Genomic DNA, 27292 nt, shown 5'->3' with positions numbered 1-27292 from the left:
CCTGATAACACCAAGGTCAAGGCCTTGAAAATATCTAAGGCAGCTTTGCCTGCAATCACTAACACCTGGGGAACTTTTAAAACCCCTAATGACCAAGCAGCACCCCAGACCAATTAAATTAGAATCTTTGAGGGTAAAATGCAATGTTTTTGAAAGTTCTCAAGGTCATTCCAATAGGTAGCTGATGTTGAACACTACCAAGCTGAGACAGGGCCTGTTTCTCTCTGAGTTTAAAGAGTTTATCAATATCTTAAAATGTACAAAATGAAATTAAATGGGAATGATACCTACAGATACATGGAAGTTATCATGCTTTTGATTTGTAAATCAAAATGTAGCCAGGTATATGTTTATTTTGCTTCTTCTTAAATACTCATTTCAAAAGTCTCAAACTAAAAATGTAAAAGGATCTTGATATTGTTCAAGAGAAGCACATTAAGATTCAAGAACTTAACTGACCATACACTCATGACTTAGGAAGCTGGGAAAGCCATGACCTTGATTGATTCTGTAAGGTCATAGATTACACAGGTAGCTGTTATGCAAATGATACCTAACAGAAAACCTCTTCTCATAGGTGATTCAGCATTATGGAGTTTAATATAGAATATCCATATATAAATTAAAATAAGTTTAAAAATATTTTCAAGAGTTATAATCATTAATTCAGTCCCAAATTCTGGATCAACTATGCCTTAAGTTCATAATGGCACTGGCTCTTTCAAACTGATTAACATTTTAAAGCACTTAGTCCATTGGGAAACCAGAAAGTTTTCATTTTTTTTTTAAGTGTTTAGGATGGATGACTATTAAATGGTAACTTGTAAAAAATAACACAGTCTCAACTGGAATCAGTAAAAGCTATTCTGTCTTCCCAAAAGCCAGGTCATTAGGTGCTACGGGTACTGGAAGTTCAAATTTCTCATCCCCAAGGCAAGGGAAGTATTAGATTTAGGACTTGAAGTACATTGCTTAATATTGAAAAGAAAATAAATAAGAATTAGGCTTAGGTCTTAAGTTAACAAGTTGTATAATCTTGAGCAAATCAGTTAACCAACCTCTCTGTCCACTAAATGACTAGAACAATACCAGAGGGCTTGGTCTTTTCTAATTTGAGCTTCTTACTGCATGTATTTTAGATCTGTGACCTATGGGGATACTTACATTATGGGAAGTTTGATGGCAATTAATTTTGTTTTCTAGAAATCAAATGTTGGGTGAATAAACAACTTATGCAGAATTCCCAGAAAAGATAGAAAAAAATTTCTATCCTTTACCATGTTTTTTATAATTGTAGGTTATACAAATTTCTATATTATTTCAATTATAGAAGTTCTGCTCAACACTGATTTATAGCATTCTTATTACAATAAATATGCAGGTTCTAAGAAATGAAATATGCACATATAATTGAAGATTCTGCTGTCTGTTTCTGAACAAAATGTTGCTGAAACAAAAAAAAAAAAAAAAGAAGATGAGAAAAGAGCTGGATCCAAGACCAAACAAAATCCTAAACACCAAAAGCTGTATAAATCAAATCTTAAAATCTGACTGGTAACAGCAGGATCAGATCCATGTGTATAAACTGACAGAGATGTGGTTTCCAAAGCCACTCAACCAACCCACTTGTATACACAGAGCTTGAATTTATTGAGCTTTGCTGCAGTGACCATTTGCTTCTATGGCTCAGGCTTTATTTCTTTGACAGTTTCACAATATGTCTCTCTCTAGCAAACCACATGAGATGTGTTCTTTTTATCTGAGCCATGTGAATTCCTCTTAGTCTTTCTCCTTTTAAGGTAAAGTGGATTGTAATTCGTGTAAGCCCCGAATGAAATATGGCATAGTCCGATTCTAAGACCCAAGATTTATTTCCATATAGCTCTTTTATGATAATGACTCCTATATATTTGAAGGACAGAATAGTAAGACATTAAGGCTCATAGAAAAGTTTTCTAGGCCATCCCCTTAGTTTTAGACCAATGTACATTGATCAGAGGCATGCACTTCTGAGAGCTGTCCCCCACTTACTTCACTGAAACAATCCGAGTTTGATCAAAGCAAATCATTTTAACAAGATGCCGCTATTTATTTATTCATAGTACCTAAATCATGCTCAGAGATATTGGGCCACATAGAATGATGGGCCTGGGTTGGAAGCAAAGAGGAAACAAGCTCTTCCATTGCTGTTTTGTCATTTTGACCAAATTACACACGTGGGATTTATGCCACCGAGTGATTCACATTTTCTGATATGCACATTTTCTTAGAGACGATCTGTGCACTCTGCGAACATTAAACTGATGCTGCACGTAACTTGTTTGTTCAGAAGTGTCAGCTTCATAGATTGTGCTTAGGCTCTTGGTCACAGTCTCTGGACTGTAGTTATTAGAAAAACAAATGATGAGCTTTCCAAAACAGTATGTTTTAGTACATATGATGAAAATAAGTATTGATTTTTTTTCTAAGTTTTAACATATCCTGGTGATGATTCTGCTGCCTTGGACCTATTAGGACCCAGGAGCAAAGTAGAGCTGATTTTTAGCCATGTTTTATTCAGGGCCACAAGTGGAAAATCAAAATTTATGGATCCTCCTCTTCTTCATATCCTAATCCAACCCCCTCTCTAAACACTTGCATCAGGAAAAAATTCTAAAGGCTATAAATAAAATAGCATAAATGATAAAAGCCAAAAATTCAAATCTTTTAGCCTTTGTTTATCAGATCTCTTATTTGCATGATAGGAAGATATATTCACACAGGAAACATTTCAAACTTTTGGTATCACAGATAAAAGTAAACCAGTTTCTCTCTCCTTCCTATTTAAGAAATTTACACAAATAATTTTATCCTGATGGTTATGGCCAAGAACTGAAAGGAGAACGCACACACACACACACACACACTCACAGATAAGAAAAATCTTATGATGTTAGGACATTGGGCCAACTCTGGTGGCAAATGTCTTCTAACTATTGGTGTTGCTTTGCTGGGATCAGAGGAAGAGTTTCTCCCTGAGCAGGGACTGTTTTTCACTCAAACCATTTCCTCTCCAGGAAGTTATTGTCTCTCATGTATTTCCAGTTCTAAGTGTTTCTTATTCCTCGCGGCCTAGTGAAATTATCTCCTCATCCCTACCAGGTTGGCTGATGTTTATAGACAAAAACAATACCTTCTTCTAAACTCCCAAAGCACTTCCTCTGTATCCTTTGTACGTTACCTCCCTTTTAATTTTCTTTCTCATTACCTCCCATTTTTAGTTTTATTTTTGTCCATGTGTTTATTTATAGAAAAAGTTTATTCAAAAACTTCAGTAATAACAATAATATTATGATTAAAACTTATTTATCTCATTCCTCTTTATATCACCAAAAGTAGCTGGCACAATGCTTTGCACAGAATAGCTATTCTTTGCACAGAACGCCCATTTTTGAATAAATGAAAAGAAGAGATACAGCAATTTTATTCTTTGTTATAATGGAGCAGTCCCTCTATTGCACTCCCAGCCATTCTTTGTTTAGTCTGAAGCAGCGAAACAGATTTCTCTTCAGGGTTTAAACCCTGCTCCAATCACAGGCCCTGATTCTAAACTATGATCTGGTTCCTTCTGAATCAAGAATCTCTCAGCTTTATTCTCTGGCTTCCTCAGGGTCCTGAGATACTTTACAAGTTGCCTGGGGGTCCCATCGGAAGTGCAGTGGCAGCGGGATCTTACATCAGACCATCTCAGAGGATTTCTGGGAAGGCTATAGTCCCCCGAGATAAGCCAGTTAACTGGCTCACCATAAGCCAAATGGTGAGTAATAACCAGGGTTTCCACATGGTTAACAAAAGAACTGAGACAGTAATAGCACCCAGGATAGTTAAAATACAGGTGGCTGTCTTCCTCCTCACGGGAAACAATTATCCAAGCAGCATTTATTGAGTGAGTTGCCACCAGGTGCCCAGAAATGAAGGTCTATTTCATTTTTATAGTGTCTTTGGCTAGAGAATTGTGACCTCAGCAGACATTTATCCTATTAAAATACAGAGAAATGTGAGCTCTACCATACACGTATTTGGACCACTCCAGACTTAGTCCTGACCTACCACAGTCCTCATAGGAATTTTTGCTAAACCCCACTACTTGAGAAATGTCAAGATGTGTCTAAGTGAATAAAGAGGAAATATGATAAGCTCAAGTTTGAAAGGCTTTATCACATAAGAAAAATATCAAGGCAAATGACATACTGAGATAAAATATTTGCTACATACATAACTAGCAGTCATACATCCATTGCATGTAAAGATTTCCTGCAGATCAACAACAACAAAAAAAGAAGAGATTTAAAATTGACAAAATACCAAGAGGCACTTGCCTGAAAACATGTTAGAAATAACTGAGACGCATAGGAAAAGGCATGCAGTTTCGAGTGAAAGGCAAATCAATTGAACATAAAACAAAAAGACCTCTTTTAAAATTATCAGGTAGAATAAAGGTTTTAAAGTTTTTAAATATCCAAAGTCGATGTGGTTCTGGTCACTCAAGTATTTTTAGCTGGAGAAACTCCTAAAACCAAAACACTATATATCCTTTTATAGCATTTCTACTACAAGAAATATATTCTATAAAAATACCCCAGATACAAAATATAAATATAAAAATTTACAGCAGTGCTATGTGTAACAATGCAAATTGTTGAAGAACCCATGTGTCCATCAATGGGGTAGGAAAGAAGTCTGAAATTTAAATTAAGGAATTAGCTAGATATGTTCCCAAAAATAATTCCCAAAAAACAAAAGGCCCAAGAAACGGCTGATTTATTGCCTCTCCCAAACCTTTCAAAATGACAACACTCTTTTTTGACTCACTAAATTTTGAGCACTTATTACTCTAAACTATTAATAAAATAACAAAAATTTTAAACATATATGTAGTTAAAAAAATCAAACATAAATTTCATTTCACTCTCTCCAAACTTATTTTATCACTATAGTCAAGAGATCACTTGTTGAATTTCAAGTGAGCACAGGAAATTATTGTTTTCCATAGGCATAGTTTCATTTTGCAATTAATATTCTCTTCGGAATTTATCTGTAATTACACATCATTCTATATTTTATTCCTCTAGTCATTAGATTTAATAAAAGATGTTTTGATTGGTCTTTTGCCTTGAAGGGATTTTATAAACTTCAAAATTATATTTTAAATATATGTAAAATGCAATCCAATACTCAAGTGTCAATAAAATTCCAAAGAATTACAAAAATAATTTCATATTTTAGAAGCAATAGATATGAGAAATATTATAATACTTCTATAGACATGGACGGGAAACTTACCTTTCCTACTTTCAAAGCTTTGAAACCACAATACAACTAGTGATTCTCACTTAGCAAATACTGTCACTAAGACAGTACAAATATAAACTGGAATACAATCTCTGCTGGGTAGCATTAACCTTTACTCAGTCATTAAACAATGAGAAAGATTGGGCTGTTTTTGTTAAGGATTAAGAAAATGCTTTCTGAAACAGATAAACATGTGTTCCTGCTGGAAGTTTTTTCAGCAGTAATGCATCATGAGGCCTGATCAGCCCTAGAAACCTTGGAAAGACAAAATATGTACACATTGGTTGTTAAGCATATGTGATGTGTTTTGCCTTGTCACCTGGCAACCAAAAGATTTTTGAACTACGCCAAAATCCAGACTTTTGAAACTCTTATGCTGCTTAATTTTTATATCAATAAAGTACAACTGAAGGTACAATTTTTGTTTGGGGAGCTGATTGTACTTCTTGGGTTTTGATGGATTCTGCCAAGAGATGAGCTTAATCTAGTAATTAGAAATCTACCCCAATTTTAATTCAGTTTAGAGTCTATTGCAGTTATTTAGATCTATACAAGAAACTGATGAATTTCAAAAAAGTCACATCGATTTCATGTCTTTATCACATAGCCATGAAAGGTAAACGTCCACAGAACAGGGAATGAGGAAGATGACTGTTCGCATAGTTTGTGGCTCTGTGTTATTTAAAGTAGCTTGAGACTTCAGAACATGATGCAGTTTCTTCATCTGTAAACTAAGGAGGTTAGAAGAATTAATTCAAAGAGTCTTGAAAAATATTTGAGATGCATGTTTCCTTTTTTTTGTAAGCTGTATGGCAGGGGTCACATTTCGTTCTGTTTCTCTGTGAGCATCTCCTTATTGCAGAACCATTCACTGAACTTTTGTTTATTTGGTTTTTCATTTGGTTGTTTGCCTGTTTGTTTGGGAAGTACAAGGGCGGGAATCAAACCCTGGCTCCCGCATGGCAGACAAGAATATCCTTGCACCCCCGTATGTTCCCTTTTATAAGAGAGGAATATTTAAGATTTTCAGTCTAGTGGATTGTGGGTCCATAGACCTTTCATTCTTATCCATTCCATGTCAATCCTTTACCAACATTCCATACCAAAGCACTCCAGCATGCTCTGAAATACACCCAGAATTTCAAGAATATAAATCTTGTCAAAAATTCATGGAAGTGTCATAAACTTTTACACAGTATTTCTATATGCATTACTACTGATCACCATCAAAGATATAGAATCATCCTTTTTTCTTTTCTTTTTTTTTGTGGGGGGTGTGACGGGGATGAAGTCAGCCCTTTTTCCTTATTCCATTTTTAATATGAACCATACTACTCCAAGTTAATTTGGTTACCTGAATTTTCATAATGAACAATGATGACATATTGAAATAAACTGAGAAATCAATTGATTATAATTTTCATAGCTTGAATATATACCATATTGAAAACACCCTCAAATGACACCTCAACTAAGGATGAATTGTTTCACAATCATTATTGTCCAAGTTCATGATGTTGTACTACAGCCTGTGATATTCAAAGGGAATGAGGCCTTTAAATAAATATTTGTCATTGGGTACCATTAGCCTATGGCAAAATAGGTGCCAGAGCACTACATAATTTGCGTTTGTTCAGAGAAAGACTATTCAGATTTTTGTTATCCTAACGATTAAAAAATTGCTCTTGCTACTTGTCCCAGAACAAAGAGAAAAATATTCTTAAATGCTAAAACAATAGTAGGTTCTTTGGTGAGCAATGCACCACTTGGTAATAATGTAGTACATTTTGAACAGATCTGTAGTTTTTCAAAGACAAACATCAAATAGAAAGAAAAAGGTTATGTCACCTTCACCCTTGCAGTACTGTCATTTATATGCTATCAGCTCATTAAATTCACATTAGGATACTCCATGGGACTTGAGTTGCTATTAGTGCACCTAAAATGGCATAACAAAATCTCAGTTCACTTTAAGAGAGATGGCATTGCGACATTTTGTATTTCATCACTGAATTATTACGGTCTCAGATGCATTCTGCTGTGATGGTAATGGAAGGAGGAGTGCAAGAGAGGAAAGCTGTCCATTTGTTGTTCCTCAGGGAGAGAAAAAGCAAAGTTTGATTAAAAAAATTTTAAGGGAGTGAAAGCAAAGCATTAACAATTTAACCCCTGTTTTGAGACAGAAAATACTCAAGTAATGGCCAATGTTACATTTTCAGAAAGATTCAAGGAAACTTAAGGTGACATGAATATATTGAATATCTTAGGAGTTTGGTTCGTTGGCCAGTTTATGCCCACAAGTGGTGGAGCTTGTGGGCCCCACATAGTCTTTCCTCTTTAAGTACCCACTGGTAGCACAATACTGTCATTTTCTATTATATTCTTACCAGTTGCATCCTTGTGAAAAAATACGGGTAGCCGCTCTAAGATAAACAATCTTGTGACAAATATTGTGAATATAAATAGTTTCTCCCTATGATTATAGAATATTTTCATGATGATGAACAAAATATTTTTCTCTCCTGTTCTGAGCTACATGCTTCTATCTGAGAATTTGTGAAACAATTTTGCACCACTTACAATGATCAAATTCCACATTAATCAAAATCTCAGCCACCACTGGAAGTCACTTTTAGAGCAATTATTTACATATGATCCCAGATTTAGTGTTGTTCCTCAAAACCAGTGCACGTAGTAAAATTTTGATATATTTTCAACCAACAGATATAAGCAGAGTATATGGTTCATATAACATGCTCATCTTCTATAGAAATATAGAAATAAGCATGTATTTATTATAAGATGAAGCCGCATAACAGCACAAGTATTTTCTCTATCAAAGATCACTTCTTTGTGATAGAAAGCAAATTTGAACAGAAAAAAAATAACCTAAAATTGTTATGTTGTCTTGAATATTTGCAAATCGTTTTCACAATAATTCATGACTGAGAATTTATATCACTATTGGCACAACATCTGAAATTGTTCATGCATTTTTTAGAATTCATGAGTATTGCTCATCAATTATTTATATGAAGTTAAAAAATTATCAAATATGTAGAAATATGAAAGAGATAGGTGATAGCTATGGCTCAGTTAGTAGCTGAGTGCTCAACAACTCAGGTGTACCTCTTGAGTCTCTGTTTCCTCATCTAAAAAATGAAGATGTGGGAGAGAAAGCGACAGGAAGCAAAAGGTTACATCAGTGGAACTGAAGAAGGGTCGGAACAGGAGACCAGCGTCATGTGCCCTGCCACGTGACAACTTAAGGACCCCAAGATCACCCACAGCCAGCCCCACCCAGTATGCCATGTTTTTCGGGGAGAACACATTGCCTTGATGATGCCTTGATTTGGACTTTCTTTTAGCCTTAAAACCATTGCTGTCAATGTTATTGGAGAGCATGTTGAAGCCTTTGATGGAGGTATCACTTCTACTCCAGAGATGTTGACTTCACCCAATTTACCCAAGTTAAATGAAAACCTAAAAGACATTTTATAATTGAGGGTGTTTCTCCCCTTTGTTTGGAATGGTTCTCTCACTACTACAAATTAAATCTACCAAATGACTCACTGACTTATTGCTTAGAAGATCTGACTTATACTAGATACGGGGACAATGGTAGCTCTGCAAATATAGGTATGATAGCACAGGATCCTCTACCACCCGTATTTTAAAAATATCTAACTGCTCAGGCCATAGAGGATTACTTCTAAATTGTTCTGCACAAAGAACAATCTGAGGGGTTTTCAATAATGAGGGCTTTTAACTTTTGTCCATATTATGGAGAATACCAAAAACTGTAAAGCATGATAAATGTCCTTCAAACTAACTGATGATCTTACTAAAATGACCCTCTTTATATACTTGCTAAACTGACAAGATTTGGCTTATCTTAAACTTATTGTTGGACATGATTCTGTTATGTTTTCTTTTAAAAAGTATTAACTTCTCAATAAAAAATAACCTAAACCATTTTTCTTTTAATTAGTTTACTATGTCAAAATGATCAGATTTTATTCTAATAGCTGACTTTTAAAAATTCATAGATCATGGTAGTTTAATATCAGAGGAATGAGCTAGATAAGAGATTAACATGAGACCCTCTGATTATGAGCTAAATTGGGTGGTTCAAATGTTAAACCTAGCATATGGGAAACAGCTGTATGACACAAGCTAGGGAAAAATTTAATGGAAAGAGTGACAGGCAGAGACTTGGTTATCATGTGAATAAACAGAAAGTACAATATATTTTAAGTGTAAGAAAACCAAGTTTATAGTGTGGGCCAGTTTGAAGCTGTTATGTACCCTAGAAAAGCCTGTGCTCTTTCCTGATCCAATCTTGTAGTGCAGCCGTGTTTCTTTTAATCATGATTCCATATTGTAGAGTGGAAACTTTTATTGGATTGTTTCCATGGAGATGTAATACAGGCAATCATGGGTGCAGCCTGTTGATTAGATGGAGATGTGATTGCACCCATACAGGGTGGGTCTTGATTGGTTTACTGAAGTCCTTTAAAAAGGGAAACATTTTGGAGGGAGATGCAGATGCTTGGAGAAGAGTTGCTTGAGAGCTGAAAGAGACACAGACATTTGAAGATGTTTGACATGCTAATAAAGAGAGCAGATAACTAGATATGGATATTTGAAAATGCAGAGCCCAGCAAATGTTGTTGTGTGCCTCCCTATGAGATGCTAAGCAAGCCAGAACCCAGAGTTGTGTCCCAGAGATGCTAAGTGAGGTTCCACAGATGCTTGAAGAGGAAAACACTGGCATCAGAAGCTAGAAGCAATGGAACAGGGAACAAGGATCAGCAGCTGTCAGCCACATGCCATCCCATGAGACAGACATAGGCCTTCTTTGAGTCAAGGAATCTTTCTCTGGACATTTTTATGGCCTTAAACTGTAAACTTGTAATGTAATAAATTCCCCTCAGTAAAAGCCACTTGATCTCTTGTATATTGCATCCTTGCAGCATTTAGTAAACCAAAATATGGTGTAACCAAGAAGTTAGGATTTAAGGGATGACCGTGATTACTGAATTATTATATAGATATTCCTTTTTTACTTTCTGGTATATTAAAGTAGAGTAAATAACTGAAATCTCTGAACTGTATTCCAACTACTTTAAGCCCTGATAATGATTGTACAGCCTTTATCTTACGTCCTTGTGATTGTAAAAACCTTGTAACTAACCTTCATTTGCACTGATTTTATCCATTTCCTTTTTTTTTTACTTTAGAGTCTTATGATCACTAAAAACAGCCCCTAATGTTTATTAATCAAGGCTCTTGGGTCAGCCTAGAATTAACCAACCCCAATTGCGAAGTTATCTTGATAACCAAAACTGGACCTAACCAAAATGGGCCTCACATGTACAATAACTCAAACTTTAACATATAAGTGACCTATACCTCACTATAATACTAAAGATCATGCCTATTATCATATCAAGGCTACCTTTTTTTTTTAATAATGTTTTGTGGCTAAGCATGCAATCAATCTGTGCTTGCTCAATAATTAGACAGCCTCTAATTACATCACCTGGGGCCACTGTGCTCATTATCCTAAAACCTGCCCATCTTTTGATACTATAAAGCTATCAGAATTACTGTAGTTTGGGGAGACAGCTTTTAGTTTGATAGGCTGTCTGATCTGCTTTGTGCCTAGCAATAAACTCTTTCTCTCTTTGAAACCCCAGTATCTTCAGAATTGGTCATTTGAGTGCATCAGGCAGAAAACTCACCACTTTTGTGTGGTATCAATTATATAGGACTTAATGTAGAGTTGTTGAACATAAATGGCATATTGCCCCTCTAGATATTGCCTCAGACATCAGAAATATTAATATAATTGGATCCTATATCAGAGAAAATTTATTAATGAAATGTAAGTCTCTTGATTGCTCACTGTAAGTGAAATGTAAATAGTTTAATTTTCTTAGAACTAAAAATAATTGTTATTCTAGTTTGTTAGCTGCCAGAATGCAATATACCAGAAATGGAATGGCTTTTAAAAAGGAGAATTTAATAAATTGCTAGTTTCTTGCTAGGCCAAGAAAATGTCCCAATTAAAACAAGTCTATAGAAATGTCCAATCTAAGGCATCCAGGGAAAGATACCTTGGTTCAAGAAGGCCACTGAAGTTCAGGGTTTCTTTCTCAAGTGGAAGGGCACATGGTGAACACAGTCAGAGTTCCTCTCTCATCTGGAAGGACACATGGTGAACACGGTGTCATCTGCTAGCTTCTTCTCCTGGCTTCCTGTTTCATGAAGCTCCCCAAGAGGCATTTTCCTTATTCATCTCTAGAGGTGACTGGCTGGTGCACTCTGCTTTTCATGGCTATGTCATTCTGCTCTGCTTTCTGTGAATCACCCTCATTCTCCAAAATGTTTCCTCTTTTATAGGACTCCAGAAATGAATCAAGACCCACCCGAATGGGTGGAGACATGTCATCACCTAATCCAGCTTAACAAACATTCATGATTAAATTACATCTCCAGGGAGATGATCTGATTACAATTTCAAACATACAATACTGAATAGGAATTAGAAGAAACAGCTGCCTTTACAAAATGAGATTCGGATTAAAACATGGCTTTTCTAGGGTACGTACATCATTTCAAACCAGCAGAGATACATATACCCATTTCCACAGGGAGGAAGGAACACAGGGGTCACAGTTTCAAAAATCCACAGGGCAAAGTCCATAAGATTTCAAAGTCTGAGAGTAACTTATCTTTGGGGCTTCTGAAAGCAGCAGTCCCACCTTTCCAAGGGCCTATGCAGAGGTCTGCCTCTCTCGAAATGCAACCTTGGGGGATATTGAGGAGACCACCTGTGGCACTTAGATTCAGTTGTTAACTTGGCCAGGTGAAGGTACTTAGTTCTGTTGCTGTGGACATGAGCCAATAGTACATGAACCTCATCTGTTGCTCATTACATCTGTAGTCAGCTAAGAGGTATGATGAATGATGTTTGATTTAATTGGCTGGTGCTTACATGAGAGAGCTCAACGTAGCACAGCCCAAGCAGCTCAGCATACCTCATCTCAGCACTCACAGCTCAGCCCAGGCCTTTGGAGATGCAGAAAAAATCACCCAGGGAAAGTTGTTGGAACCCAGAGGCCTGGAGAAAAGGCCATCAGAGATCACCCTGTGCCTTCCCACGTAAGAAAGAACCGAGTTGAAAGTTATCTGCCTTTCCTCTGAAGAACTAATGGAATAAATCCCCTTTTATTAAAAGCCAATCCATCTCTAGTGTGTTGCATTCCATCAGCTAGCAAACTAGAACATCACCTTTTTCTTGGGTCCACCCTCTCCAAGCACTGGGGCTGCACCCAGGCTCTCTGCCATCTCCAGGGCACACACTCAACCCCTCTCTGTGGTGGCAGTTAAGCTCTCCCCAAACCCCAAGGGATATGCTTCAACCTCTCTAAGGTCTGAGGCAGCATGACTCTTCCACTGCAGCAAGGTGGAAGGCCCACCCTCTGCCTTTGGGGCAAACTCACCCTCTCCATGGGCTTGGATGGGTCTGCACTCCTGCTCCAAGTCTTCTTGACTTCAGACCTCAGCCTCCATGGTTTTGCCTCTGAAATAATTTTTCTTCCAATGTGTCCCTTCACTGAACCCCCCAGTCCAGACTAGCAGCAGCTCTTCATACAGGTCCCACATACAGGTCCCACAGCACTCTTGTTGGCTTTCCATGCAGTAGCCTTGGATTATGCCCATCAGACATAAGGAGTTTCCACAAATTCTTCCTGGATACTCCATGTCCAATCCTGACTTTCTCTGAAATGGCTGACTGGTTTCATATTTGGCCAAGTCCTCATATGGGTTACCATTCTTTGTGGTCTTCCCTCTTGGAAGCCCAGAATTTCCACAACATCAATTTCTGCTTTCTTTCTACCCAAGAGTTCAGTTTTCAGCTTATCTCTTTCCTGTCACATTTCACTATAAGCTGCTAGGAGAAACCAGGCTGCATTTTCCAGTTTAATTTGGAAATTTCTTCTGCTAAATATCCAGGTTCCTGGCTTTTAAAATATGCCTTCCAGTCAAAGCCGCTAGTCAATTTTGCCAGATTCTCTGTTATTTTAAAACAAGGATCACTTTCCTTCCAGTCTACAATAACACATGCCTCATTTCTGTGTAGAGCCTGGTCAGAGGTATCTTTAGAGTCCACATTTCTACCAACAGTCTCTTCAAAGCATTCTAGGTCTTCTCTATCAAGTTGCTCACAACTCCCCCAAAATCTTCCTCTTATCCATTTAAAAACCCATTCCGACATGCTTGGTATTTGCAAAATGCAACAGTACCCCACTCTCTAGTACCAAAATCTAATTTGCTAGCTGTCAGAACGCAATATACCAGAAACAGAATGGCTTTTAAAAGGGGTATTTAAGAAGTTTCTAGTCTATAGTTCTAAGGCCAAGAAAATGTCCCAATTAAAACAAGTCTACAAAAATGTCCAATCTGAGGCATACAGAGAAAGATACCTTGGTTCAAGAAGGCTGATGAAGTTCAGGGTCTCTTTCTTTCTCAAGTGAGAAGGCACATGGTAAAAAGGTTCAGGGTTTCTACCTCATTTGGAAAGGCATGTGGCGAACACAGCATCATCTGCTAGCTTTCTCTCCTGGCTTCCTTTCATGCAGTTCCCTTGGAGGTGTTTTCCTACTTCATTTCCAAAGGTCACTGGCTGGTGGATTCTCTGTTTCTCTCAGAATCTCTAGCTTTCTCCAAAATGTTTCCTCTTTTATAGGATTCCTATGAACTAATCAAGACCCACCTGAATAGATGGAGACATGTATCCACCTAATCCAGTTTAACAACCACTCTTGATTGAGTCACATCTCCAGGGAGATGATCTAATTATAGTCTCATACAGTACTGAGCAGGGATTAGAAGAAAGGGCTGCCTTTACAAAATGGGATTAGGATTAAAACATGACTTTTCTAGGATGCATACATCCTTTCAAACCAGCATAATTGCTCAAGAGTATAAGAAATACATTCAAAATGTGGGATATTATATCTGTTTTAAAACTCAATTATATACATGTATTGTTTGACATAATTATATTACGTTCTCTTTAAAAATAGTATTTTTCTCTTTAAAAATGATTGTTCAATGAAAAGTAAAGAATTTTTCTTAAAAAAAATGAAGATATTGAACTAGACAATCATTAAGACCCCTACAATTCTCAACATTTGCATATTATAAGAGACAGCAGAAGTAATGGGGAAATGGACCCAACAAAAGTCTGAAGTATTGGTCTTTGCTTAGCTACTAGCAATCTGAGACCTAAATAAGTTATTTATTCATTCCAGTCCTCAGTTTTCTTTTCCATAAATTGAGATAAAGGACTTTCTATGTCTAAAACATTCCCAATTCTAAATTTTAATGGCTTTGTGTTCTCCAATCCTTCCCCAGCTCTATGACAACATTATATGGTAGTAGATAGACCAAGTGCAAGTATGTGTATGACATAATATAGACTCTTTGTCTTTCTTCCTTGAAATCACATTTAACCTGTGAACCTTCTCCTAAACTTTAGAAAGCAGGACTTAACATGATACCAAATGAATGGGTACAGCTAAGTTGACTAGAAATAATCTTATAAACTATCTAGTTTATCTTTGGCTCATTAGTGCATCAATCCCCATCAATTCTTCAATCTCTTATCCCCAGCCCAGTTCAAACTTTAGGTTATCTGCCTATACCCATAGCCGTCTGAGTGATAAGCATCCTATTTAAATAAGAAAAATGAGGTCCATATATATACCCAACTCAAAGAGCAGAGTTAGGATTGAGTAGAATTGAAGTCTGAGGACATTCAGTTCAATATTGGTCCAAACAGTGTCCTGGTGAGTCAGCACTCACTTATTCTCTTTCTTTCAGCCTTCTCATGACTAACTGCAAAGTAAATATTTTCAGGTATATTTGCATTAAACTCAAAGTAATTTTTTTTCTTACAAAATGATAAAAACACTAATGGAAGGATGTGAAGAATCAACTAGCATTGGAAGATTTTTGCAGGAAACAATTTAATTTCTGGTACACTCAGAAATGAATGGGTAATACATAGGTGACCACGTGCTTGGCATGAAAACAAGTTCTGATCAATATTCCATATACTTTCAGAGTTACATTGTACATCTCATTCATCTCTATAACCCTAAGCCAAGTACAATGCCTGGTATAAGGCAGACAGCTTATAAATAGGCCCTTTCCTGAATAATCAAGTATTATCAGCTTTGAAGTTTGCCAGTCTTTGCAGTTTTGTATGCCTCAGCTGTGACTTTTTTTTCCCAAACTTATTTTGCTGTGAAATCTCAACACCAAGCAGTCATAGAGAAATTATTTTAGTGAGATAGGCTGCAGTGTCAGATTCTGCTTCTTAAACACAAAGTCTTCTAAAATTTGTGAATATGTCCATTAACGTCACCTTGTGAATTGGAGCTGACATCATTGAACACAAAACAAATGCAATTAGTCATTTGTAGAAGTAACTCTCCCTGAGAGGGTATTTTATATGTCTTCATGAGAAGACAAATAGTTCTCAAATTCAGCAAGAAGCCTATGGAACTTTCCCAAACCCCCGCCAGAGAGATGGCCATCAGAAACGTAAGTAAGGAAAGATTAGCTAGAATGTAACTAATTGTGTGAAATACCCATAAAAAGACATGTTATGGCCTAATCTTTTGTTAGAGAATAAAGGATATTGGTTTAAACAAAAAAGTAAGCACTAAAATCTGTCAGTGCTTGTTCAGCAACGATGCAGAAAGAGTGCTTGCTCCTTGTTCGGTGAGGTTCTTCTTGACAGGTATAAACCTAAAATGCAGCAGATTGCATCAGTCTATGGCCCCTTGAACACAGTATCCCCTAATATCATCCAATTCCCTTTGTGTTGCCTCTTGAATCATCACAAAAACCATCTGATCTTATTTTAATTTCCCGAGAAGACTTTTTCATGGGGAAGGAGCGTGTACTTGCCAGCTGATGCAAGTATTCTGTTACACAGTACGGTGCCGTTATTCAGCATAAGTGAATAAGTTGGCATTCTGGTTTACAAATCTGTTTCCTGTAAACTTATTTAGCATTAATGAATCCCCTGGAGCCTGACCATCCCTTGGAAAACTGATAAAATAGTGTTAACTACAGAAACCAAGGTCCACACCCCGGATCTGAAGTAACTCCAGCAAATGTTACCCTTATGCCATGTGTTCCTGCTGGAAACAGCAATTCTGCTAACCTCTCTCTTTACTTCTGGTAATTACAACCAAGAAAAATCTCTTAGGACAAACATTCCCAAAGTGAACAGGGCTCACACATGCCATCATCCTCTCAGAGATTCACAATGAACATTTACAGGATAATGGATTACAATAGAAACATCTGATTAATACTGTGTAATTCAAAATTTCTCAGTACCCCACCTTTTTTTTTCATGAGGCCCATACAAAAATTTCTGGGAAAATACCATGGAAAAGTCTATCCTTAGGATCTTATTTGTTCTGGAGAGTCTTTGGAATGCCAGGAAATACAGCTTCTGATAAGGGATTACTATCTCACTTGCATTTAGACAAAAATGAAAGTCTCATCATATTAATCTCTAGAATTTAAGAGTGAAGTTAATTTCATGTGGAAACTGTATAGATTTGCTTCATATAGGAGTACTGGGAAGTGCTTCTTCACATTGACATTCTCCTCTTTAACTTCCTTTTTGTTGTAAGAGGGTCCATTCTGAATAAAGAACTCAGAATATAGTATTTAGGATAGCTTTAACATAGCAATTAGGATGGTTCTGCCACCGCACTTTACTAGAACTAAAAATATTTAAAAAATCAGTCTCACTTCACTGCATTGAGGTCTAAAGGAGTACCCAATACATATCACCCTCCTTCCCCATTAGAATTTTGAAAAATAATGGAGAAATAAAACAAAAGAGTGGCAGATGATACCCAATTATCACCTTATTTACTGATAAAAGCCACTTTGCTTGCAGTGAAAGCCATTTATACCTGCCTACTAAACCACCGAATTAGTTTAAATTACCCACGCAGGCCTAGCAGATTCAACTGGGCAAGCTCGGCAGCCAGTTCCTGGAGGAACAGAGAGAATGCGTTCTCCCTGTGGGAAAGCAGCCATGCAGCGCAAGAGGCTGGAGAGTTATTGGGAATGCCAAACTTATTCCTCAAGTGAGATGACTCCATCTGGGGAGGAGTGAGAAAAAGGGCTGGAGAGATAGTCTCTCTAAATGAAAACAGAACTCAGTTATGGAGTGTAAAAATGTCCCTCTAACAGTATTTCTCGTAGTAAGATACCTAAAATATAAAAAAAATTAAGTAAATATTAAAAGGAAAAAAAATGCAGCTAAAATTTAAGCACAGTCTACTCTGCCTAAAAAACAGTTGCCAATTAAATCCATAAGTACATTTTGTAAATGTGCCTACAAGCAGGCCTGAGAAAACAAGACACTCTTGGACTGAGGTATAGACTTTTAAGGAGATGGAAAAGAAAAGAGATTTTTTGTCTTTCCTACTAAGTAAACAGCTAAATTGAACATGAAATTTAAGTGCTGTGTTTCCCTATGTACTCTTCTCTCTCTCTCTTTTTAAAAAATCACATATATTCTGTTTTCAAATATCTTAAAGGGGTCAATAGTGAAAAAATCAGTGACTGTAAAAAATTTGAACTTTAAATATGTTTCAGTTTACACTACTTGGTGTTCTAAAATTAATCAAAGGGTCAGCTTAAATAGTAGTCAGATAAATGATTTTGTTAGTTGCATAAAATTGCAGTTTTACAATCCCTTTCATTAATGGTAGCCAGTTTTCTTTCTTCATGCACAGTGGTATTTCTTTTAAATATATGCATCTATAGATGCTTACTCAGTAATCATTTATTTGGCCCTTAATTGAACATGCTCTGTTATAATCTAAGATACAAAATCAAATATTACACATCTTCAGACCTGAAACAGCTTTGAGTCCCTAGAAAAAGGAGCAAATCATTGATTATCATACTGTGTGAAGGATGTTAAGTAGAGACACATACAGCTGACTGTGGGATACACAGCGTCTACATCAGACTGGGAGGTCAAAAAAGCTGGATAAGTGGTACCTGAGTGAAGGCTACTATCTGTTGTTTTATTTTTATACAATTTCAAGAAAGTTGTCCTGAACTCTTTGAGGGTAAGCTGGAGATATTAAGTCTCTGCACCATCAAAACTTTAGGTGTATTGCCTAAAAACAGGGACACTGTTCTATAAGGACACTACAATTAACAAAACCAGGAAATATAACACTGATCTGGTACTGTTTGCCAATTCCCCAATCCCTATTCAAATTTTGTCAGTTGTCCTAATAATGTGCTGTATTTATTTTCCTTCCAGCCCATCATCTATTCCAGGATCACACATTGCAATTAGTTAGCATGTCTCCTTAGCCTCTTTTCCTAAGTCTCTTCCTTGGGTTTGGAATTTTTGAGGAATACACAATAGGTTTTTTGTAACTCAATTTAGGGTTGTTTAATGTTTCACAGGATTGTGCTCAGATCATGATTTTTGGCAGGACCACCACAGGAGTGATAATGTGCTTTTTCTGGAGACATGTAATGTCCATTTATTCCAATGTTTGGTCATTTGGTTAAGGTGCTATCCATGAGGTCTCTATACTGTGAGACTATTGCTTTTCCCTTTGAAATTAAGAAGCATTAAAAATTTTGACAGGAACAGTTTGGATATTTTTAAAATTTGCTATTTAAATTTTTTCCTACTTTTTGACCATTACTAATAAAGCTGCTATCATGAATGTCAGGGAAGGGCTGTTATTTGTACTGGTTGGTCAAGGGAGGTCTGGCAGATAAGGTGGCATATTAAATTCAAAAAGACTAAATGTCCTTAAAGTGGAAACTGGTTTGAGTTAAAAAGTCTTACTTGGATATGTCAGGACATGTTTAGATTCAAGAATAGGAATACTCAGCCCAAAATGCTTAATAATAATGTTTCACAATACTGTTTTATAATCTCATTCAGGAGGTCTGGAGGTAAACTATCCCAGACTTGGTCTACTGTATCAATTTTCTTATCAACGTTAAAGGTTCTTAACATTCTCTGGAGCCATCATTCCTAGCATATTTGTTTTGCCTCCATTTTGTTGCATCAAGGTCATGAGATGCGCTCCTGCTCATTCCCCCCTCCTGCCACCCCCGCCTGATTCTAGACACCGTGGTTGACTTAGGGAGGTCCTCTTCTTTGTCATGTCTATCATAGATTGATGGTAATTATTCTTCTAGTTCAGTCACAATCTCATCTAGTTACATTGACACTTTGTCTCATTTCACTCTTCCCCCTGTTGGTCAAGAAGGTTTTAAAGAGTGAATTTTTTAAAAACTTTTTTTTATTGTCTATTATAACATACATACATACAAAGCAAAGAAAGAAAAAAAGCAATATTTTTCAAAGCACTCTTCATCAAGTAGTTATAGGGCAGATTCCAGAGTTTGTCATGGGCTACCAGACCATCATCTCAGATTATTCCTTCTAGCTGCTCCAGAACATAGGAAGTTAGAAAGAATAAATATTTTTTTTATCATCACAATTAACTTTTTTCTTTTTTGTGAAAAATAACATATATACCAAAAAAAACCCAATAAATTACAAAGCACAGCACAGCAATTAGTTGTAAACAGATTTCAGACTTTGGTATGGGTTACAATTCCACTATTTTAGATTTTTTTACTTCTAGCTGCTCAAGATACTGGAGACCAAAAGACATATCAATTTAATGATTCAGAAATCATATTCATTTGTTAAATCCTATCTTCTCTGCATAACTCCACCATCACCTTTGATCTTTCTAGCCCATTTTTTTGGGATATTTGGGCTATGCCCATTCCAACCTTTTCATGTTGGAAGGGGCTGTCAATAATATGGGGCAGGGAGATGGAACTAGCTGATGCTCTGGAGAGGCTGGATCCTCTAGGTTTCAGGACTTATTTGGTCCAGGGGCCATCTGGAGGTTGTAGGATTCTGAAAAGTTACCCTAATACATGGAACCTTTGTAGACTCATATATTGCCCTCGGTGTTCTTTAGGATTGGCTGGAATCATTTTGATTGGGATTTGGCAAGTTATGATAGTTGCAATGTCTAACTGAAGCTTGCATAAGATTGATCTCCAGAGTAGCCTCTCGACTCTATTTGAACTCTTGCAGCCACTGATACTTCATTAGTTACATTTCTTTTCCCCTTTTTGGTCAGGATGGCATTGTTGACCCTATGGTGACAGGGTCAGACTCATCTGTGGGAGTCATCTCCCATGCTACCAGGGAGATTTTCACCCCTGCATGTCGTGTCCCGTGTAGGGGGGAAGGCAATGATTTTGCTTGTAGAGTTGGGATTAGAGAGAGAGAGGCCACATCTAAGCAACAGCAGAGGTCCTCCAGAAGTAACTCTTAGGCATATCTATAGGTAGACTAAGTCTCGGCTACATATATAAGCTTCACAAGAGTAAGCCTCAAGATCAAGGGCTCGGTCTATTGATTTGGATGCCCCTAATATTTGACACAGTGTTAGAGGTTTCCCTGATACTAAAATTTAATAGTTCCACATTTTTTCTCCCATCACTCAAGGGACTTTGCCAATATGTTTTGATCATCCGCTTACTCTATTCTAGGATGTAGCCAGGCATCACATTAAGCTATACAAGATTAAAGGTGCTCATTCTTATCCTGGGCTCTCTATGTTTCAATTGTGCAAATAAGCTATCCAGATAGGTTAAGTTAGATTATGTGCTACAGAAAATTTAGGTTCTGGACACAATAAAACCTTATTCCTTTGGTTTCAAAGAGTAGGTGTGGTTCTAAAGTATAGACAATGTTTTCCTTCCACCTGTGTCTGAATTACCTTAATCCTGACAGCATCAGCTCCATTCTTATCTCTAAATACCAGGTTATACATGTATAAAACAGCCTCTCAAAATTCAGAAATAATAATTACCACTCCAGACTAAATGTATCTGCTCTAAAAGCTCACAGTCTAGGCCCCTGTTTTCTTATAAGCGTTTTCTAAAGGAGACCATACAATAATTGACCTTTCATTTTTGGCTTCTTTTGCCTCACAAATGTCCCACAGGTTCGTTCACATCATTACATGCCTCATTAATTTATTTCTTTTTGTAGCTGCACAACATTCATTCATAAGTATACACCATCTTTTGCCAATCTACATCTCAGTCGGTGCATCCTTAAGCCACCTGCATTAATTAGGCATCATGTATAGTGCCCAAAGGCCACAGTTTATCAACACTCTCAGTTTTAGGTAATTTCATTATTCCCAAGAGAAAGATAACCAATAAACACACCTTCACCAAACAGGAAATTGAAATCTCTCCTTAACCTTAGTCCCTCCGCCCATCATTTATCCCTGCTGTTGCTGTGGTACTGCTGATGTTTTCCTGTTAAACATAGCCCATAGCATGCAATAGCAGTTTTCCCCCAGTACCCTGGACTTAAACACTTTTTTGTAAACTAATCATAACTTTGAAGTAGTTCTTGCAAGAACTGACTTATATTTCTAGTGTTAATCAGTGGGACACGTAGGTCTATATAACCCCTTTCAATCTTGTTCACCTTCAATATGGTAATATTACTTACAGACCCACTAGAGAACTGCCTTCACTTCTATCTATTCCCTTACAGTTGAATTCAATCTCATTAGCTAACCGTTCACCCATTTCTGGCTTCTATGTATCTCTAACTCCCCTATATTCTATATTATAAGTCTAGAATTTTACCTTTGCCATGGTCACAAAAGTGGAGTCATACAGTATCTATCCTTTTGTGCCTCACTTATTTCACTTAGCATTATGTCCTCAAGGCTCATCTATCTTGTTCCGTGCTTTGGAACATCATTTCATCCGACTGCTGCATTTTATTCCATTATATATATATATATATATACCACATTTTGTTAATCCACTCATATGTTGATGGGCATTTGAACTGTTTCCGTCTTTTGGCTATTGTGAATAATGCTGCTATGAACAATCGGTGTGCAAATGTCTGTTTGTGTCATTGCTTTCAGCTCTTCTGAGTATATACCAAGTAGTGGTACTGCTGGGTCATAAGACAACTCTATATTTAGTTTCCTAAGGAACCACCAAACCATCTTTCATAGTGGCTGTACCATTATACATTCCTACCAGTAGTTCATAAGTGTCCCAATCTCTACACATCCTCTCCGACATTTGTAGTTTTCTGTTTGCTTAATAGCAGCCATTCTATATGTGTGAGGTGGTATTTCATTGTAGTCTTGATATGCATTTCCCTTATAACTAATGAAAATGTGAATCTCTTCATGTGGTTTTGAGCCATCTGTATCTGCTCTCAAAAAATGCCTATTCTTATTTTTAGCCCATTTTTCTAATTGGGTTGTTTGTTCTTTTGTTGTTGAATGGTATTATTTCTTTATGTATACAGTATTTCAAACCTTTGTCTGATGTGTGATTTCCAAATATTTTGTCCCACTGAGTTGGCTGCCTCTTTATCTTTTTGATAGTCTTTTTAGGTGTAGAAGCATTTTTTTTGAGGAGTTCCCATTTATCTATTTTTTCTTTGATTGCTTGTGTTTTGGATGCAAAGTTTAGGAAAGCTACCTCCTATTGCTAGGTCTTGAAGATGTTTCCCTACATTTTCTGTGAGTTCTTATATTTAAGTATTTGGCCCACTTTGAGTTAATTTTTGTATAGGGTGAAAGCTAAGGGTTGCGTTATTTTTTTTTTTGCTATCGGTATTCAGTTCTCCTTTGCTCAATTGTTGAAAAGACTATTTTGTCCCAGTTCAATGGATTTGGGGGACCTTGTCAAAAATCAGTTGACCATAGATAGATTTGATAGTCTATTGCTGCACTCTCAATTTGATTCCATTGGTCAATACTTCTCTCTTTGTGCCAGTACCAGGCTGTTTTGACCACTGAGGCTTTACAATAAGTTTAAAAATCAGGAAGTGTTAATCCTACCACTTTCTTCTTTTTTAGGATGCTTTTAGCTATTCGGTGTCTCATTCCCTTCCAGATGAATTTGGTAACTAACTTTTCCAAGTCTTCAAAGTAGGTTGCTGGAATTTTGATTGGTACAGCATCGAAACTATAGATCAATTTGGATAGAATTGACATCTTAACTATATTTAACCTTCCTATCCATGAGCAAGGAATATCGCTCCACCTATTTAGACCTTCTTTGATTTCTTTTAGTAATGTTATGTAGTTTTCTGTGTATAAGTCCTTTACATCTCTAGTTATGTTCATTCCTAGGTATTTGATTCTTTTAGTTGCTATTTTGAATAGAATTTTTTCCTTAACTGTCTCTTCACTTAGGCCATTGTTTATGTATAGAAATGTTACTGAATTTTGTGCATTAATTTTATATCCCATCACCTTGCTGAATTTGTTTATTAGCTTAAGTAAGTTTGTTGTAGATTTCTCAAGATTTTCCAAGTATAGTATCATGTCATCTGCAAATAATGACAGGTTTACTTCTTCCTTTCCAATTTGAATGCCTTTTATTTCTTTGTCCTGCCAAATTGCTCTAGCTAGAACTTCTAGTGCAATGTTGAATGACAGTGGTGACAGAGCATACTTGTCTCATTCCTGATCTTAAGGGGAAAACGTTCAGTCTCTCTTCATTGAGTACGATGCTGGATATTGGTTTTTCATATATTCCTTTTATCATACTGAGGAGGTTACCTTTGATTCCTGTCTTTTGAAGTGTTTTTATCAGTAACGAATGTTGAATTTTGTCAAATGCTTTTTCAGGATCAATTGAGGTGATCATGTGATTTTTTTCCTTTCAGTTTGTTAATGTGCTATATTACATTAATTGATTTTCTTGTGTTGAACCATCTTTAGCATTCCTGGTATAAACCCCACTTGGTCATTGTGTTAGTTAGATTCAGTTGTCAACTTGGCCAGGTGAGCATACCTAGTCTTGTTGCTGCGGACATAAGCCAATGGTACGTGAACCTCACCTGTTGCCAATTACATCTGCAGTCAGCTAGGAGGCATGTCTGCTGCAATGAGTGACATTTGACTTAATTGGCTGGTGCTTAAATGAGAGAACGCAATGTAGCACAGCTAAGCAGATCGGCATTCCTCATCTCAGCACTTGCAGCTCAGCCCAGGCCTTTGGAGATGCAGAAAGAAGTCACCCTGGGGAAAGTTGTTGGAACCCAGGGGCCTGGAGAGAAGACCAGCAGAGACCATCCTGTGCCTTCCACGTAAGAACGAACCTCAGTGGAAAGTTAGCTGCCTTTCCTCTGAAGAACCAACAAAATAAATCCCCTTTTATTAAAAGCCAATCCGTCTCTGGTGTGTTGCATTCCAGCAGCTAGCAAACCAGAACAGTCATGGTGTATAATTCTTTAATGTGTTGTTGGATTTGATTTGCTAGTAGTTGTTGAGAATTTTTGCATCTATGTTCATTAGGGAGATTGGCCTGTAGTTTTCCTTTCTTAAAGCATCCTTGCCCTGTTTTAGTATTAGGATATTAGCTTCATAAAATTAGATAGGTTCTGTTCCTTTTTCTTAAATGTTCTGGAAACATATGAGCAAGATTGGTGTTAGTTCTGCTTGGAATGTTTGATAAAATTCCCTTGTCCTATATGCAAGGCAATGACATAAATAGCACAATAGAGCATTCAAAATTAATGATTATGTTAGGAATTAAAATGAAGAAAGAAACCTGCCCCCAAGCTGCACTAATCAGTATTTTGTTTGTTTGTTGTTTCTGTTTTGCCAGAATTTAGAATTAGGAGTAAGGGACTCCAGTTTTATTTCAGGTGTATCTCTTGAAAATAGGGCTTATAAAAATTTGAGAGTGTTCGATCCCTATGCCTGCCCATGCACAAAAACAAAATTGAGAGTAGGGTACAAAAATACACATACTGAAAAGTAGAGAAAAACAATCTGGCGAGATAGAGATAGAGAGAAATAAGCTTCCGTTGTATTTTTTTTTTTTTTTTTTTTTTTTTTTTTTTAAAATGGGCAGGTACTGGGAATCGAACCCAGGTTCTCTGGCACTGCAGGCAAGCGTTCTTGCCTGCTGAGCCACCATGGCCAATCCTTTCTGTTGTATTTTAATGTCATTATTATATTTGGGTATGTGTACATATATGTCTTAGTTTGCCAGATCATTATAACAAATACCACAAACCAGCTTTGGCTTAGCAATAGTAATACTTTGGGTCATGACTTTGATGCTCAAAATCCAAAATCAAGGTACTGGCAAGGCCATTCTTTGTCCCAGAAATCCGCAGTACTCTGCATACTAGCTGTTGGGATACTTGATGTTCCTTGGCTTTTATCTCTTAAGTCAATCAAATGGTGATATCCTCTCCTTTCTCTTCCAGTTTGCATAACTTCAAGTTTCTGATTCCTCTCCATGGTTTTCTTTGTTATAAGGCCTCCTGTAATCTAGATTACCACCTACTCTCATTCAGATGGGCAACATCTTAACTAAAAACATCTTCAAAAGGTCTAATAAGGGCAAACAATGGGGGTTTGCACCCTCAGGAGCGCCAATTAAAATTAAGATCTTGTGTTTGTTTGGGTTAGTACAACCTACCACTATACACAAACACACACACACACAGTGGTTGTCGCTGTTGTACCTGTCTCTAGTTCTTTCTAGAGAGGCCAGACTATGTTCTTATCCTTGGGCTATAACATCCCCATACAAGCTTATAAGTAATCCTTCACTTACATCCCTTTTAAAATTTCTGCTTCATTTAGCACGTGTTGTTATATTTTACTTGCTGTCAGTGAATTCTAACTCAAACATTTCTTCTCAAATTGCATCTGCCTCCTTCTGACTCTGCAGACCATAAAGACAACTTCCTTCAAGAATTAGGAGAGAAACATATTCTGTTTATTTTCTTATGTAGAATTATTTTGCCCACTTAATTTTGACAAATTCATTGAAAATTCATAGGATGAAAGTTTAGCAAACTATTGCTTGAGCTAAAATAAAAGACACTTTATTCCAACAAAACTGATGGCAGAAGCATTTATTCAATATGATTTTAGGGCCTAAGATTCTAAAAATAACTATATACGACAACACTTCATGAAATTTAAAATGTGCTGTGTCTAATCTACAAGAATAATATTGTATACGTTGCTAATTGGGAAGTGACTGAATTTCAATATGTCAAATACTTGTATTAAAACACACATGCACACACACACACACTGATCCTAGAAGTATCACATGGGAGATGTTAGTGAGAATTTAGCTATGTGAACAACACAACCAATTCAAGTCAGATGGGATCTATCAGAAGTTGTGTTATTATTTCTGTGGGTAAATGCTCTAGCAAATATGTCCCAATGCAAACTTGAGGAGAATTAAAATATTTATTATTTTTTCCATTGAAGCCTTTGGGTTTCTAGCTTAGTCATTTGCTATGCTTTGTTCCAGGTGGCTTTTTTGAAACATCTCTGACACATTCGTAGTACATTAGAAAACACATGGTAAAACCAAGTCTTTTGAGTAGGGAGCTAGCAATAATTTTACAATGGCAGACAAAAATGAAGAAAATTACTTCTCAAAGGAAATTTCTCTCTCGGATACCATACCATTTTTGGTCGCAAAATAGGGTTTCTTCTTAAATTATTTGTGATGCTCTCTAGATTATTGTACCAAGAGAGTTGTACCAGCCATTTTTTTTTAATGGGTGTTTCATTGACTTAACATATGTTGGACATTTATGCTTGCATTTATTTTACTTAATTATAATTCCTTTGAACTTTTTCCCTGAGGTAGTTTTAATGTGAAGGCCAAAAATTGAAACTTTTAATAAAATAAATAAAATTTTGTAGTCATATATTATTTTCCTGGAAGGGTAAATGCACTTCCCAAAATAACCCACTTAATAATGGATCTTAATTTTGCTTTGAGATTATAA

Source organism: Tamandua tetradactyla, chromosome 3, assembly GCF_023851605.1.
Source record: "Tamandua tetradactyla isolate mTamTet1 chromosome 3, mTamTet1.pri, whole genome shotgun sequence".
Lineage (NCBI taxonomy): Eukaryota > Metazoa > Chordata > Mammalia > Pilosa > Myrmecophagidae > Tamandua > Tamandua tetradactyla.
The sequence above is the reverse complement of the archived record's forward strand: the minus strand, read 5'-3'. Positions refer to the sequence as shown.